The 17,500-nt window shown below is 38.0% G+C and overlaps 2 long non-coding RNA genes across 2 annotated transcripts in view; one reads left to right on the top strand and one right to left on the bottom strand.

Moving 5' to 3' along the window:
* The window catches only part of LOC137994945 (uncharacterized), a 3,335-nt gene extending 1,088 nt beyond the window's left edge, over positions 1–2,247 (top strand). Inside the window, exon 3 of the long non-coding RNA XR_011122223.1 lies at positions 1,542–2,247. This is a non-coding gene — a long non-coding RNA (uncharacterized lncRNA). The remainder of the gene's footprint in view (positions 1–1,541) is intronic.
* LOC137997574 (uncharacterized) overlaps positions 1–17,500 on the bottom strand; it is a 339,842-nt gene that overhangs the window by 187,890 nt on the left and 134,452 nt on the right. The gene's annotated exons all lie outside the window — the stretch shown is intronic.

Here is a 17,500-nt window from a genome sequence, read left to right as displayed (position 1 = left end):
TTTAAGCGTAAGGGCTATCTGTAAGGTCCGACCTTACAGGCTATCTGAAACACTTTCAAAAATGGCCGTCGACTTGTAACGAATTTGGTATTGGTCGCCGTTACCATGGCAACGAAGAGAATAATATTTTTAGCTAACCTATTGCTTTTTGCCTTTTAGTGGGAGAGTTGAAAGATAAAGATCATATCATGTCAAAACACATTTAAGAAACACGTTTGGTTTTCAGTAGGTTCCAATTCTCCACACTGGTGAAATCTTACATACATTCATATCTTTGAAAGCGAGCTATACAGGATTTTGCAAATAACCATAATGATGACCTTTGTGAGCTTAAATTACTAATCTGTTTTCTACAGTGTTTGGTGTTTCCCATTTCGATTTCGCAAGAACCACTTTTCTAGGCGTGCACCAGTCATGCAAGATTGTAAATTATCGTAGCCGCTCTTACTCTTAGGTGTTGCGTTAAAAAAAAAAAAAAGGAAAATTAGTAACCGCGGAAGTCAACTTTAATTAGCATTTTTTTTTGCACTCTCCATACCTGGGATAATCCACATTGCAAAGGGATTTATAAATTAAGGGGTTCATTTCATCAGTTATGGATGTAATTTTTGTACGACTCAAGGTATCTGAAAGGCATTGGTGTCATTCGCGGTCAATGACGAATGCATAGTAAGCTGAAAGCACAATGGGGAACTTTCGATTGAAGTGTGATCACAGAATAAGCATTCAGTAGTTCGTGATACGTTCAAGCTCAATAAACATGCCTTTATTTCGCAAAGCTGTCACCGGCTGGTGCAAGTAATATAATGCAGATTCTAATCACTTATATCAATTACGCACAGGACTTTATCGGTAAATGTACTGCATAAAATTGATTTCACCATTCCAGCTGATCGTTCGGTGCCGATATATACATGATGTCAGGCTACAATAGTACATTCACTAGTCTCAGGAAGGGTTAGGGACAAGGGTTAATTTCTCATCCCGACAACCTTTTTTATGATGACCGTTAAGTTTTGCTTATCCGTTAGGGCTAACTTTGCCTCCATTACATTGATAGTCGACATTATTTATTGAAACACTGATTGCATGAGAACGTCTGAAATACGACACTTCGCAAAACTGAACCTCTTGTAGTTGTCTGTCAAGTTGTCACCAACTCTATATTATTAGCTGTAGCCAATAAATTTGAAGGAAAGTTCACATGGGTCAGTAGAGTGAATATGTTTGTATTGGAGGCAAAAAGTTAACTGGTACTCTTGCTTTCTTTTCTTAGCTGTTGAATCTGTCCATATTATCAAATTACGTGCAGTTATTTGGATGTCGGAGATAGCACGTCCGCGATCAAAGTTTTCTTTACAAAATTCAACGCCACAAGATCTAAATGATTTTAAGCATCTGTAAACTACACCACCTGCCAAAATAAATCTTTATCTCAGATATAGGACAACTGCCCGTCGCCTTGCATCGCATCCTACAGATAATGCAAACGATTTTTTTTTTTTCATGTGGCCCATTGGATGCCGGTGACTCATTCACAGAGCCAAACGTTATACACAGAGGATTTTGGATCGCTGTGGGTCTCACAAGCAGAAACATGAGCCAAAACATTGTGTCGTTGGACAAAGTGCAGATGACGGTCATCCTGGGTACTGCTCACATTATTGTGCTCAACGATGCGGTGCATATGTTGATCCCGTCGATAATTGGCAAGAATAGACCTTTACAGCTTCGTTTTTTTTCCCAATATTAATGTTGCAAATAAATTGTAAAAGAAAGCAGTTGACATCTCTTCTCGTTTGTCCTTATCGGTCGTTGTAAAACATCGAAGGCGGGACAGAACGTCTTCCATATGTGTGAAACTGTAAGCTACCACTCATTTTGTACTTTAATCCTATATCTCTAAAACGTAGAACTCTGTTGAAACATCTCCCCCTCCGTTCAAATATCAGTGACCACATATCATTTCCACACGGTGGAAAGTTTTTCGTACATGTACACAACTCATGCCGCGATCTCTTTCTTTATTTTCCCACGGCCTCGCTCGCATCAAGAATGACACATCACACATCGGGGAGCTCCAAATGGTCACTTGAGCAAGTCGAAAATTTTGTTCGGGGTGCAAACAGTTTAGTGATTTAGCAAGAAATGTAAGTTATGCTTTTATCAGGGGCACCCAACGAGAATATAGTTCAAAACCACTTAAACATGAATGTTAAAGGTATTATAGTATTTAAAAGGTAGATATCGGCATATTTTTTATCCCTTCAAAATTTTTCATCTGTTCGGATTTCCTAGCTGAAAGTCTAGTGATTCGAAAATTATAGGGATCAAAACTTACCTTGTCGAAAATTTCAGCCAGAAAAGAGATCCCGAAAATTCTAGGTGCCCATTTTAGGGTAAAAGTCCGTTTAAAATAGGCGATTATACCATTTTTTTTTTATGTTGGAAAATACTAGGACAGGCGGGTAAGCAAGAAATTTTACAACAACGGTTCCGAAAATTGTAGATCTCAAATCGTCTTCCGAACAGATATTTTCCGAAATTGACGTTGGGTTCCCCTGTTTTATGATAAATTTAGTTATCATCTGCAAGGAGCACCTTTGCAGTCTCAACAAACGCAACCAATTAGGATCACAGATAGTGTTCAGAAACTTTACATAATCTAACGCAGTAATAAACACCATAGCAACCCTACATTTACATAACACGGCCAGCATTTAAATTTACTGGTCAGTCGTTGTAAATTTCCTGAAGAATGTGGTCATTCGTCAATCATGAAGTTCTGAACTGAAGTTGAGCGCCTTTTGAAAATCCGTCCACTACAACAGTAACAGACTACAAGTACGCAAAATAAAATCTTGTGTCCCAGTGAGTTGCTAAGCAAGATAAAGACTAGGACCTCTGTCTTTATAAGCGTCCCACATGCCAATTGTGACTCAGAAATAACGCATGATGGAGCAGCGTTTGCCTTGTGGTCACCAAAATCGGAATAATAAAGAATTGCGTAATTACCTCCTGTCGTTCTCTAAATCGGTATTAGTATTAAATGTGCAGTCGTCTGTACTTTAAGTCTCATCGGTAACAATGCGAAAGGTTAAAAAGCTACATTTTGTGTGTATTGTTTCCACAGAATGCAATTTCCTGTAGCGAAATTTAATAATATGCATCTTGTCACATGTAGCATCTTCAGACGTGACAACCGTTAACTACGGAGCAGAGGTCACGCCGAGCGAAGTTGCGAGGCGATATCTGATATGATGATAAAAAATAAAACACAGCCGCTTTGGGATTAAGAATTCATTTTCATTTTGTTCATCATCGAACTGTTCGTGACTTTTACTGACCGTACGGAGGCCAAAAAGTGTTAAATATGACTGAGAAATCCTGCTGTTTGCTGGAGCCTGATATGGTTGGTCGGGGCTTGATATGGTTGGTCGGGGCTCGATATGGGGGGTGTAATATGGTTGGTAACGTTCCAGCCTTATATGAGATATATGGCACACACAATGGGTTCTTGGTTTTGTGACAGACAACCCTTGAATTTTTAAGCTTTGCGTGACGCGACATTTACACGGTGGCCGAGAGAGCTGTAATGTTTGCTAAAAAGTGATGTATTTCATGGAATTTGGCTATCTGAACAGTATTAGAAAAAGCACTATTGTAATTTTTGTTGAGTTTCCCAGGCTTGTGTGGGAAACTCACTGACAGATGTTTTTTGTTGGTTTCCGGCCAGCATGGCGTCTCCATACAAATTTCTTGGAGTGTGGTAAAAAATTTGCCCGTGTATCTTGCATAAGAAAAATTGCAGTGACCCGCCAAAAGAACTAACAACCGATCGATGAGATCTCCTGTGTCAGATAGCCTATAATATTGTCAGTGAATAGTAAACTCTCCTCAACTCTTAACTTAAAACGTAAGCTAATATAAATTATGTCACAGAACACCGCCGGCACATCGCTCGGCATCTAATTACTGTATTGCTGATTTTCCAGAATCAGGGAAAATAAAGAAAGCAAATATGCAAATACTCCCGCCGAGATTCAGGTGACTGCAATTTTTCTTATGCAAGATACACGCACAATTTTTTTTTTACCACATTTCAAGAGATTTGTATTGTACGACATCAGGAAAACTCTTCGTTGACCTTGAACTGACAAAGGTTTTTTTTACGGCTTCTAATTTTAGCGTGATTCCTATTCGCTGGCTATTGACAGTTGACTCTGAAATGGCTTTTTTTCCTTTTGTACTTGTACTTTGGGTGTATTTGTTACGTGGAATGCGTAGGCAGACCACGTATAAAAAATTAAGCTTTTTCTCTTATCGAGATTTAAAGTTATTGTGGAACGTTTGGGATCAGTTACTCTAATACCGAAATCAAGATTATGGAATTGTAAAATTAAAAAAAATTGGACTGGACTATAGAACACACAATTATGGAATTTTAGATTTTTGCGCATTGAGAGAAATGGAGTACGCATGTTGTCTTGCGAGGAACTAAACCAGGATTACGGAACCAGACTTCGAATACAGGGCCCGGTTGTTCGAAAGCCGATTAACTTAATCCGAGATTGGCGTAAACTTTTGTTGCATAGACCGTATTCATAAATGGTGACCAAGAAATTACTCTTTTGTCCTTGTGCTAATCATCCTCACTAGCCTCACTTTGGCGCTAAACTCTTTTGAATTTTGTTCGTGCTAACGAGGCTAGTGAGGATGATTGGCATAAAGACAAACGAATAATTACTTAGCCGCCATTTATGAATACGGTCTATGTTTTCAACGTTTTGGTGAAAGTTTCCTTCGCTTATTTTTGTTTTTCGAGATTGACTTCTTCTAATGTAAATTTTTACCGAATATCAGCCGTGAATAGCATTAGGGAGTAGAGAATAAAACTCCTTTGTTAATTTTAAACCTGAGATTAGCGTTAATCAGCTTTTGAACAACTGGCCCAGCATGATAAGTTCAAATTGAACTGTGATTTGTAATAAGTTTTTCGGATGATTTAAGGCTGATCTTGTAATTTTTGGATGAAAGGAATTAAGGAAGCAAGTAAAACTGTGGGATTTGAATAAAGTCTTCTTCTTCAAAAAAAAAAAATAATAATCCCGTATCTTGATAACCCGCTGATAGGGCTTCGTTGTTTGCATTTGCAAATTTAGTAACATTAACAATGAGTTTTTACAACAAACAACTTCAAGTTACAGATTCATCTTTCTGGTAATCTCTCGCCATTTTCCGAAGTTTACCTTTAGTTGAAGTTCACTGTAACTGGACAATTTGTGTTAACTGTTTGCGCATTCCACAGATACGCCCTTGTAGGCGTCTTGTTTCCTTTTAATACTTATGCGGTTCAAAGTACTGGAAAGAAGCCTTTAACCGTGATCTTGAAAACGAATCAGTTACTACAGGACAGTCCGCGACATACCCTTTAAATAGTTCATTTTGCATGGACTTGTCAGCAAGCACGCTCACTTTACGTCTCCAAAACGTTCCAAATACCTACATCTAAAGCTCGTCTAACTAAGGCCGGTTTTACTGATCAGAGCATCGAGGCGTCATACATTCTCCCGTTTAAAGTCACCAAAAACATAAAACTCTCGATGTTTCGATTCAAAATCAACCACCGTATTCTTTGCACTCGCAGCAAACTTTTTAGAGCTAAAATTATCGAAAACGATGAATGTCAATTGTGTGGTGTGAGACAGACCTTGGAGCATCTGTTCGTAGAATGTCGGCACGGCCATACTTTCTGGAACCTTTTTGCCTCTTGGTGGAACTCTAGTAACTTGCCGAGGGTAGCTCTGACGAACAATGCTAAAATATATGCACATCACCCTGAGAGGCGATCTTTTCACGCTGTCAACATGTGCCTTATAGTAGCCCGTTACGACATCTATACTGCAGCCAAAGAAAGTGAATCTTACAGCATAACATCGTTCAAAGTATTTTTAAAGAGCAAATTATCCACGGAGTCACCAAGCATTCGAGCACCCGTGAGCTTTTAGACACTCATTAATACATAGGAAGGTGTTTTTTTTAATTGTTTTTGTTTTATTTTATTTATTTATTTATTATTTATTTATTTATTTTTTATATGTAATGATTGCCAAGTATAGCGAACAATGTAAAGTACGCCATTGTGAATAGTATCATTAGTGTAAGTTAAGATAGTTTTTGTGAGTAGCAGTAGTAGTGTACGTAACGGTGTATTGTAAGTAGTGTAAGTACTGTATTTAAATAAAAATTAAAATTTAAAAAAAAACTAACTAACAAACACAAATAACATACAAACAACGGTGACAAACAGCGGTGACAAACATCAGATATAAACGCATACTTGAAATTATTTTTTACTTGACGTTTCATATGCTTCTGTAACATCCATTTATCGAAAGAAAATTCTCACTGGTCCTTTCACTAAATGGGACTCGTTCACTCCTCGAAAATACAAAGTAAATCTGATCCGTACTCTCACTTTTCCTTGTTTCCGCATTTGCTCGTCGCCTCGAGCTCGTTTGTTACAATTGTCTTTGGATGAACTTAAGGTGATTCCTTAGTAATAGAAGTTGTCGTAAGATTTTTTTTAAACTTTTCTCGATTGTTCCCTGCATTATGGTGACTCGAAATGTGCAATTAAAAAAATAGGTCACCAAGCTCGTTTGAGAGACATAACTTGCTCAAGTTACTCATTAATCAGTGCGACTTCATCTTTCAAGGACAAGTTTATTCCATCGGTTCAGGCTAAGTTTTCAGTGAAGGAACAGGTGACGTAATTCTTTAAATAACAAAACAGGTGAATTGTATTGCTCAAAAGGAATAATTTAATGTTTGTTTTATGGCACAGGAACAAGTCTTGAAAAGGCACTGACTACAAATATTCTTCGGGTGCGTGATCTCGAGGAGACAATTTTGTGTCCACGAGTGATGGCTACGAATACTATTTCTCCTGTAACAGTGCAAAGAGGATGAGTAAGAGAATAAAATTATGCCAAACAAAAGATAGGTCACCAACCTCGTTTAGAAGAAAATAGAAAGCAAACCAAGCTCGACCCCTCGACAACACGTCTCCCCGATAGCGCGGTTTCACTTTCACAGTCGGACTTAAATGTTCTTTAGCATCATCAAGGCTATTACTCGACTTTTTGTTTTGTGAGAGTCGAAAAAGTTTCTTGTTTTGCTCTTTACTGTTGTGCTCTGAAAACGGCCATTCTTCTTTCTAGCGAGCTTTCCCGCACGAAAGGTCGCCATTTTGAAATGTTTTTGGCCACGTTCGATATATCAATATTCCGCATGGGTACGAGTCTTTATGGTTAAATTTAAACATTGTTTTGTTTAGAAATATCCGCTGAGACTTGTGAGACAAAGAAAACAGAACTGAGCCATGAAATTTGACCATAAAGCCTCTTAGCCATGCCTGAATACGAACGTGGCTTACGCTGTGTTATGCGCAGAACAGGATGCGCAGTGCAATACTAGGGAATCACCTTAAGTTGCCCAAGAGGTGTTGTTAATTATTACATGAATGATGTCTTGCAAACGCAACAAAACAAACCACTGACCCCAACCATCACAGTTCCCAAGAAGAAATTTCTCTTAGTTTTACCTTATTTTATAGGACTTCAAAGCAAAATCGTTAGTAAACAAATTATGTCGTGTGTAAATTAATTCTAAAGGGGCATTGACCTTAGAGTGATTTTTCAAAGCACTCGTCGCATTAAATCTTTCTTTCCTTACAAAGATAGACTTATCCGAGGCCAAATGGTTTGATTGTATGTAGAGCTGCCTGTTGGGACTGCAATGATCTTTATATCGGAAAAACTATAAGACGATTGCATTTTAAAGCATTAATTAATTGTAATCATACGTCAGCTCTTACGGACCATGTTGCATACTAAACTGATCACAGTTTATAATGGGATCATTTTGAAATTTTAACTAAAGGGCGATCCGACGTTTTCTGTAAAATAAAGGAAACACTGTTGTTCAAAGATTTAAAGCCGACCTTAAATGAATATGTCAGCAGCGAAAAGCTGTGTCTTTATTAGTTTTTTGTCACCTCTATTGTTGCTTAATAGTTAATAGTTAATAAGTTAGTGATCCTGTGTATTTAAACTCCAATTTCGTATTAACCGTCACTTCTGAAGATGTTCTGTAGAGTCAAAAACGTCCCCAACCATCAAAAAACCCAAAACGAAAACAAAAAAACAAAAAAAAAAAGCAGAAACGATTGATTTTGTGTGAAAAGCGAACAACATTGAATGCAAATAAATTTCTGTCATTCTAAAAAAAACTTGTTTTAAAACTTGGGTAGCGGAAGCGAGGTTTCTGGAAAAGTTGAAGGAAGATCATATCAAAATGGATTCTTTCTAGAAACCAGGTAGTGTTGTTGGTAATTTTGAGTAATCAAAGTTGCAGTCAAACAAAAAATACCTCCTACTTTCTTCAAACAAAAAACTAAGAGGTGTTTCTAACTGGCTGTAAGTTGGGAGAGATTCTTCTTTATACATATTACTCTTTTAGAACCGATCATTGAATTCAGGTCAGGTGTGTATTCTTTCGAAAAGTCAACTTCAACTTAGGACCTTTTCAGTATTCATTTCATGTCCATTTCGCAGTTCGATGATATGAAATCTAAAAGTCTCGTGTGCTGAGGCAAGAAAAAAGTCGGAAGAATTTTTTCAAGGTGTCTTTTAATTACACAAGCTTTAACTACCTCACGAGGTAGTTCAGTAGAAACATGTTTAAAAGCTGCTTAGTCGGGCGCACACTTGTTGTAAACGTCGCGATCTAAACTCTGTTTAACTTGTTTAACTTGCTGGTGTGGGCGGGGTACTAGATGGCGGCGGGCAGATGAGTTCGCAGCACACAGGAGACGGAAAAGTGAGATGGGTTCGTTCGCATAACCATACATCCTTGGCTGGTTTTCTCATCCGACATGAAACGTAGTAGTAGCAATTCCCAGGTTCCAAACGACAGTTTAGATTCCAATCTTCCTTCATGCATGCTGCTACTTTGTCCAACAGTTTGTTTGGCTCGCAAGCAGTGAAGTTGTTGTAAACTGTCAATGGCTGTGTCTGTCTGGTATCACGTCTTCGCTCACTCCAGATGACTGCAACACAATGCAACCGTGAGTAATAGTTGACACTACAGCTGCCCTCCCTGTTAAGTATAGTTGTACTGCAGAATTCAATGTGTGCAGGACCCAGATCGAGGAACAGCCGTTTAGAAACGGAGCAGTTTTAGCACTGAAGGCAATTGGTGTTAGCGCCGAAAGAACAAATCACTTTATTAGTACTGAATATGAAAATGGCGTTGTATAGTTTGGTGTGGTTGGGTGTGTTTGATCATGGCGGACAATGTGGTGTACCAGTCGAAACAGAAACTACAGGAAAGAAAAAGTTTATTTTTACAGCAATGTGGCCACCGTTTTTTTGAAAATGTAACATACTGCAAGGGATGGAGTGTTGAATAAAGTAATGAATAACCATGACTGTTACCATTCGATGTATTTTTCCTTCCTTCACCACGTTACCTGCGAATAACTGCCTACAAATAAATGTTTTGCTGCAAATAATATTCTGCTCATGCGTAATGGAAAGCACGCTCTTGTGAGAAATGGCAGTTCGCTTTCCTGAGCTTTCAGAAAGTGATCTAATTGTTGGAAATTGTGAAAAACAAACTCAATCATCGAATGATAAAACAATTATTGAACTCGGCAGATCAATTATTTTCCTCAGCCTTCAGCTTCGGCAAATAATTGATCTGCTCGCCACTAACAAAGCACGAAATTTTGCCAACGTCGCTAAATAATTGTTGTGAGGAGATAATTTAGTCACTTTTCAATCCCTTTGTAAGAAAACAGACTTCAGACAAAGACTAGAGATCTCGCAGTCCCTTCTGAGTTAAGGGGGTAGTTTCGAAAGAAACTGTGGTGCTGCGTCGGTGGGGAAGTAGTATACAAAAAAGTTTAGTTTTATCAACGGTGTTGATAATTTAAATTGGCCACGGTACAGAGATTCTAAACGCTGAGGTTTCGAGCGTTAGCCCTTCGTCAGAGCGAATCCCATTCGCTCTGACAAAGGGCTATAGCTAACGCTCGAAACGTCAGCTTTTAGAATCTCTGTACGGTGGCCAATTTACATTATCAACTCCCTTCTGAGTTCGTCGAACCGCCCGCTTTGGTCACGCAAGGGAGCCGGGGGGATATCGCTCTATCACCATTCTCCTCTCGGCTCCCTTGCGTGACTAAGGCGGGCGGTTCGACTAACTCAGAAGGGACTGCAAACAGTCTAGGCAAAGGCGGAAAAAAGCTGTCTCTTATTTTTTGAATAGCTGCTCCAACGCGTGATTGCACGATATGTGACGTGTGACGCACCGTGACATATGGCGAGAGTTCTAGGGAGTTTAATAAACCGAGAACAATTCGGGCGAACTTTGATCGATTACTTCGATCCCTCTCACACAAAAAATGAAGTACCAAAATTGCAGCGACACACCTGTGTTTCTTCACTGGAAAATTGCTCTCAAACTGAAAAAAACTTTCTGTCCAAGGTGAATGTGCGGTTCACTTTCGTTGATCCTTTGCACACATGTCCAATATACATGAACTGAGTCGGGTCGTCAATTGCTGTTGACGGCCCGACTCACCGGATGTCGGGTCGTGAAATTTAAAAAGGAAGTAAGATTTACTGCCGGAAGTCGAACTGCCTAGGGCATCTTCAAATATCTCGACGGATCGTGACGATCCGATCAGGTCGTGACTACCCGTCATTTGAAAAGTCGACCCGACTTTTGTAAGTGTCAGGTGGTGAGAGAAAGAAAAACTTTGATGAACAAAGGAGGCTGTGCTGCTCAAAAATGTTGTATGCTTCGTTGTCAAAGAATAGCGACTAAAATATCAATATACGCATAGAAAACTATAGAAATCGACCAAAATAGCATTCACAAATGTTGCGAATGTGTCCTTAATACCCTTAAGGTCGGTACACACGAGGGAGCTTGCTCCCGCAGCACGCTCCTGCAACAGGCTTCCGGAGCAAAGCTCCCTCGTCTGCACCAACGATTTCTCGCGAAAAAATATGTTGCGCAACAAAACTTTTGCTCCCGAGTTTTGCTTCCTCATATCAAACTGGTTTTATATGAGGGAGCAAGCTCCAGGGGCAAATCTGTTGCACGAGGCTGTTTCAGCAGCAAGCTCCCTCGTGTGTACTGAAATTTGCTTGCCGTGACATCACGTGTCTCCAGTTGGCCATTCAAATTGGCTTATTTTTTTCATTCACAACTTTTTTCGCAAACTTTTTTTTATTAAAAAAACTCTATGAGGTATTACCTGGGAATATCAAAAACTAAAATGGCAAAATTATCACTTTGGGATATACCGATACCTCACCACATCACTCTCACGAGACCAAACACATTAGGGAGCTTAGGCACGCGCGTTTTTGAGACGAGGACGGCAACCGGAAGTGAGCCTCACCATCTGCCTGCCTTTGCTTTTTTTAAAAATGATCATTTACCCTGTAAGCCGCAGGGGAAAATGTTCTGCGGGATTTTGGAGAAAAGAACTTATTGAAGTTTCAGATGCAAATCTCGCTAAATAATTGGTCTAATGTTTTAAATGATCAAGATCCTGACAGTTCATACAATGCTTTCTTCTCTGACTACAGCAGAATCTCTGAGACTTCCTTCCCCCTTAAACCAGTTAAAGGTAGTAATTCTGATAAAGTTGAAAAAACAAGAAAACGATTTGAAGAAAACATGGAAGCTCATCCATGAGGTCATTAATGAAAGGAAAGGTCGACAGCCTCTACCTTCCTCATTTAAATCAGAAGGTGGAATGATCACTGAACCCTCACAGATTGCAGATAGATTTTGCCATTATTTTACAAACATTGGCCCCCACATAGCAAACAATTTACCTGCATCAACCTCCTCCGCCTTTAATTCCTTTTTAGGGGACAAAATTATTACATAAAAACTCGTAACTAAAAAAGAACGTAATGACATTTCCAAATCGTTTGATTCTGGGAAAGTGCCAGGTTATGACAACATCCCTATGAACGTTATCAAGAAATCCCTCGCTCTTATTTCCATTCCTCTTGTGCATGTTATCAATATTTCACTCACAAGAGGTGTTTTTCCAGATAAATTAAAATTTGCAAAAGTATTTCCAGTCTTCAAAGGAGGCGATCCCGATTTGCTAATTATAGATCCATATTCCTTGTACCCAATTTCTCTAAATTTTTTGAAAGGGTCATGTATAATCGTCTAGTTGAATTCGCAGAGCGTCTGGAGATTTTATAGTGTTATCAATTCGGATTCCGAAAGAATCATTCTTGCACTTCTTCACCTTATTAACAAAATAACATCCCATTCAGCCATTGATCAAAACCAGGTTTCTATTGGGGTTTTCCTAGATTTGTCCAAGGCATTCGACACCTTAGACCACCAAATCCTGATTTGTAAACTTAAGCATTATGGTATAAAAGGGCTGGCCATACAGTGGATACAAAGTTATCTTTCTAATCGTAACCAGTTTGTGAAGTACAATAATACTTTATCATCCAAGCAATGCATCAAGTGTGGGGTGCCCCAGGGTTCTATACTAGGACCGCTTTTTTTTCTTTTCTACATAAATGATCTTCCGAATGCCTCGCAATTAACTGAAGCTTTGCTTTTTGCTGATGACACTAATATTTTTTATTCCCACTCAGATGTTAACCATTTAACTGCTGTTGTTAATAAGGAGCTCCAGAATATAAATACTTGTATGAAAGCTAATAAGTTATCCGTAAACGTTAAAAAGACAAATTATGTTATTTTTAAATCTAAGCAAAGACGAGTTGGTACCAATATATCTCTCTCCCTGGGTGGCTTTGTGATTAATCAACAAAAGTTTGTTAATTTCTTAGGAGTATTAATAGATGAAAACGTTTCTTGGAAATGTCACATTGATCATATCTGTAAAAAGATGTCGAAGTCCATTGGTATAATTTCTCGACCGTCCTTTTATTTATCTACGAGAACCAAATTATCCTTGTATTATTCTTTAGTCTACCCCTATTTAACTTACTGTAACATTGCTTGGTCGCGATCTTCTACTTATGTAACTAATCAGTTTGAACAGAATATTCTTGCTGCAGAAACGTGTTGTGCGAATCATATTTAACGCTACTTATCGAGCTCATACTACTCCGTTATTTTCTTAACTGAAAATTTTAGATATTTTTAAGCTTAATTCTTTTTATGTTACTAAGTTCATGTTTTCTTATCATCATCGCCTATCACCGCCGTCATTTCTCAATTTATTTGTTACTAATAATCTCGTGCACTCTTATAACACCAAAAGGGGTACAAATTTTCGTCCTCGTTTTTGTCGAACTAACGCTAAATTCTTTTCTATACTTTTTCAAGGTCCAAAAAGTTGGAATTCGCTACCAAATGATATTAAGCAATCTGAAACTCTATTTTGTCTTAAAAGAGGACTGCTCCATTTTTTATTCAATCGATAGATATAATTACATTATAGTCGTAGTCACTTTTTTCCATCGATCTAATGCATGTGTCTCGTTTAGTAAGGAGGCCTGCCTCGTATAAGCCCAGTGGTTTCTGGAGCCCCCCTTGCCATTTCGATTATGTCTTTGTCAGTGTGTGTTATCCATTGTAGTGATTGTTCTTTAGTAATTTATTTTATTATCTGGTCAACTTATAAGTATATTTCTTTTCTTGTAATTATTGATTTTTTGTTGTATGGGGAAATAAATAAATAAATAAATAAATGAATAAATAAATTTTAAAAAGTGGTTTTTTCATGTTGAATCTACAATAGTTAAGCAGAAGGGCTGTAAATCTTTTTGATGGAGTGATAAAAACTCAGTTTACGTGAGTGCTGAAACGTCTAGTTCCAATAAAAGATATATTTCTTTTTTTCAATGAGATCGACGACTTGCTTGATCTTGCTGTCATTCAATGAATTGTAATTAAAATAATGTAAATTGAAATATTCTGACATCTTCATTAAATTTGAGTAAAAATTAGTTTGTCTATTGTTGAAAAGCTCAATTGACATTTGTAGAGATTGTTTTACTATTGAATTGTCATCTTCATCTATTACTAAGTAATTGAGGATCTTTTGTTGATAATGGGGTATTTACCAAGTTCGGCTCTACTGTCCATATTTGACGCTTTGTTGTGTACTGCAAATATCGTTTACAGAATTGTAAATGGATTTTTTGGTTGGAGAGTTTTCCCAGGATTTGAAATCCGACTTAACAAAGGTACCCCAGATTTCACTATTTAAGTTAAAATGGGCGAGATCATGTAGTCAAAAATTTTGCATGCAAGTGAAAGATTCAGACTTTTAAAATCAGTTTGTCGTGTCAAACTAAATAGGGCATGGAGGGCCTTTTTTCTCAAGTGGTCTAGTGAAAGCCTAAAGTTTCCAGAGGATGAGATGATTGCAAGTTCCAAGGTAGGTGTAGGTTTGAATGTCGATTTTTTCATTGCCAATGTAGCTAGAGTCGCATTTTCTTTTGCATTTTTGGAAAATCGTTATCTTGGTTTTCTTAGGATTTATTTTTAGCATCCAGGAGTTGCAATACGAGGATAAGGTGTTCAAGCAGTGTTGAAGTCCTACGTTAGATCGTGATAAAACAATTAATTCATCTGCATATAAAAGAGAGTTAACCCAGGGGTTCCCATTGACGAGTAAAATCGTCTGGCGTTAGACAGAGTAAAATACTAAGTCTGGCAGGTTTCGGCCAGGGTTAAGTTTCATGCCATTTGGTAAAACAAATGGGTCAGGTAGGATATTGTTAAATCTACAATCTACAATCTTGGACACAATATACACTTGAAGGAAATCTACAATCTTGGAGGAAACTATCAGGAAACTGACCCTTGTTACCCTTCCCCCATCCAATACTAATTAGGGGCTATGTTTTCCAACATTGGTAAGAATGGAACGAAAAGTGCTCAAATCAACAAACCAACTGCCATTAACAGTTGCATGTAGCTTTTGGTTATCATGGCACGAGGATAACTTGAGATATACGACAAATGTTGTAAATGTAAATTTTAAATTACTATTTTTTTTTCTTCTCTCTTTACGTTTTTCCTTTTTAGGCCCTCCTATTTGAATAGAAACAAACCACTTTTTGAGCACACTGCTAGTATAATCCCGCTGATTTGTTCAATGGATTCAGTGACTTCAACCATGGTTGAAAACATGACTCTATGAAAGGAAGCAAAGATTTTTCTCACTATAGAGTGGCATTTTTATTAAATATCCCATACGGACCTTCTTGCGCTTTCATTGAAATCACAATTTTTTGAAAAAATCCGTACGCGATGGCGAAAACAGGGCTGGAAAACAAGTGGCCTAGGGGGGATACAAGATGCAAAAACCTGCAAACTTGCAATAAGCAAGAATTTTAAAAACAAGTGAAACTTAAAGACAAGAAGCAGTCATCCCCATCTCGTCGATGCTCTTAGCTTATTGCAGTCCTTTCTGACTGACAAACCTCTTGAATTTATGTTAAAGAGTTTCTTACGTACTTCCTTCTCCACTGTTCCCTGTGTTCATTGGAGAGACATCCGCTTCGTAAATCGGTAAAGCGCCACAGAAAGCCAACATCTCTTTGGTGAGATAAGGCCTGTGAGCTGGACCGGTTGGCTTAAGTAAATTTGGCTTTGTGCTAGTAGGAAGAGATCCACGCTGTGAGTTTGCCTATTGAAGATGAAAGTAATTAACTTATAAATTTTACTTTATTGCTACGACGGGGGAGGGTACTTCCTATTTATAGGGTAATGGGTCCCATTTTTATGACTGGATTGACAAAAATGGGATTGATTTTCAACAGACTTCCGGACAGAGTTACTAGTATGCAGTCGCAAATTGTCGGGATTTTGCGGCTAAGAAAATTCTGGCTAGCGAATTAAAGATTCGCGGTAAAAAAAAAAAAAAAGTTGTTACAGAAAGCAACAGAGCGCTTTTGCTTTAATATTTACTGATCGCATTACATTCCGTTTTCAAATTACAATTAATCCTTAATTTAAGCAATTGCATAAACAGAAAGTGACTAAGTTGGGGTCCCTAAAATTACATTTACCCAAACGTGACTAAGATGGGGTCTATATTTGGCCATAAAATAGACTATAAAGCTGAAGGGGTTCTGAGAGGCCAGCGGCACAGACCCAGCGAATTACCCCTCTCCCGGGTTACTACGTTGCTGCAGGTAGACAAGCAACCGAACCGTAAGCTTCATTTTGTACCTACTTTACAACTTACCCTCTGAAGATAAGAGATGAGAACGAAATTAGAAATATATTTTATTGTATATCAAGACCGGCCTTTGAAAAGAGCCACAAAACAAACTCGGCGGGCCGTACCTTAGAACCGTCATCACCCGCTAATTGGCCTGCAATCACAGTCTGCGCACTATCTGAGAGATATAAAAAATTGACTTACGACTGCATCAAAGGTTAATTAATTAATTAATTGATTAAGTTCATGATTTAACGAAAAACCATTGCATGAATGAATGAATGAATGAATGAATGAATGAATGGATGAATGAATGGATCAATCAATCAATCAATCAATCAATCAATCAATGAAAGATAATGATAATGATGATACTATAGCGTCTGTACCTGTAACAGTTCTGGTCACTTATTAAAACATTATGGATAAGTTAATTTAAATTTTGGTCAGGTAAAATACTCTATGATACAGATTATTTCCTTGTTATGACTAAAGCCGCCCTGACATTTAAGTCCGTTTAGTTAAGAGCCATTGTTGAAATACAACACTATCCCGTAGCTACTCGAAGTTGTCTTCAAGAAGTAATTTAGTTTCAACTGTCTTTTCAAGGAAATAACAAAACAAGCTCGCTTAATTAATTATGTTTGGACGGCCATAAAACGCAACTGGAAACTTATAATCCTTACATGTTTTCAACGTAAACGACCTCTTTCCTTATTTTTTGTTTTTTGTAATTTAACTTTTCTGAAATATTTACCCGTTTGATATCCTCTTTCAGTTTTTGTGGAGATGGCAAGGACGGATCCATTTTTGTGATGTAACAAACTTTTTCTGAGAAAATCTTGATGAGAGTTAACCCCTGAAAAGAAACGTAGGCTTGTCGTTACTTTTATGCAATACTTTTCTCCACATTAAGGGATCTTTTCATTCGATATATTACTGTTCCTTGCGATCAACGCAACGATTGATTTTATGGTCATCGCACACCATCCAGCACAGTTGACAATGTACTTAAGTGATTAATCTATTGTAAAGGAGTTAAGCACAAAATATATGGGGGGAATCCGACGTGTTTGCAATGTTATTTTCTCCTTCTTAGAAATCGCAGACCAAGCTAGGCACTGGTTGGGTGGTGGGGCTTGGGAGAGGGGTCAAAAGGCAAAAATGCTACCAGAAAACCAGACTTCTTTTGAAGGAAAGGGGAGAATAACTGAAGAACGTAGGAAAAATATA

This window comes from Montipora foliosa, chromosome 3 (genome assembly GCF_036669935.1).
Source record: "Montipora foliosa isolate CH-2021 chromosome 3, ASM3666993v2, whole genome shotgun sequence".
Lineage (NCBI taxonomy): Eukaryota > Metazoa > Cnidaria > Anthozoa > Scleractinia > Acroporidae > Montipora > Montipora foliosa.
Note: the sequence above shows the minus strand (reverse complement) of the source record. Positions and strands in the feature narration are given on the sequence as shown.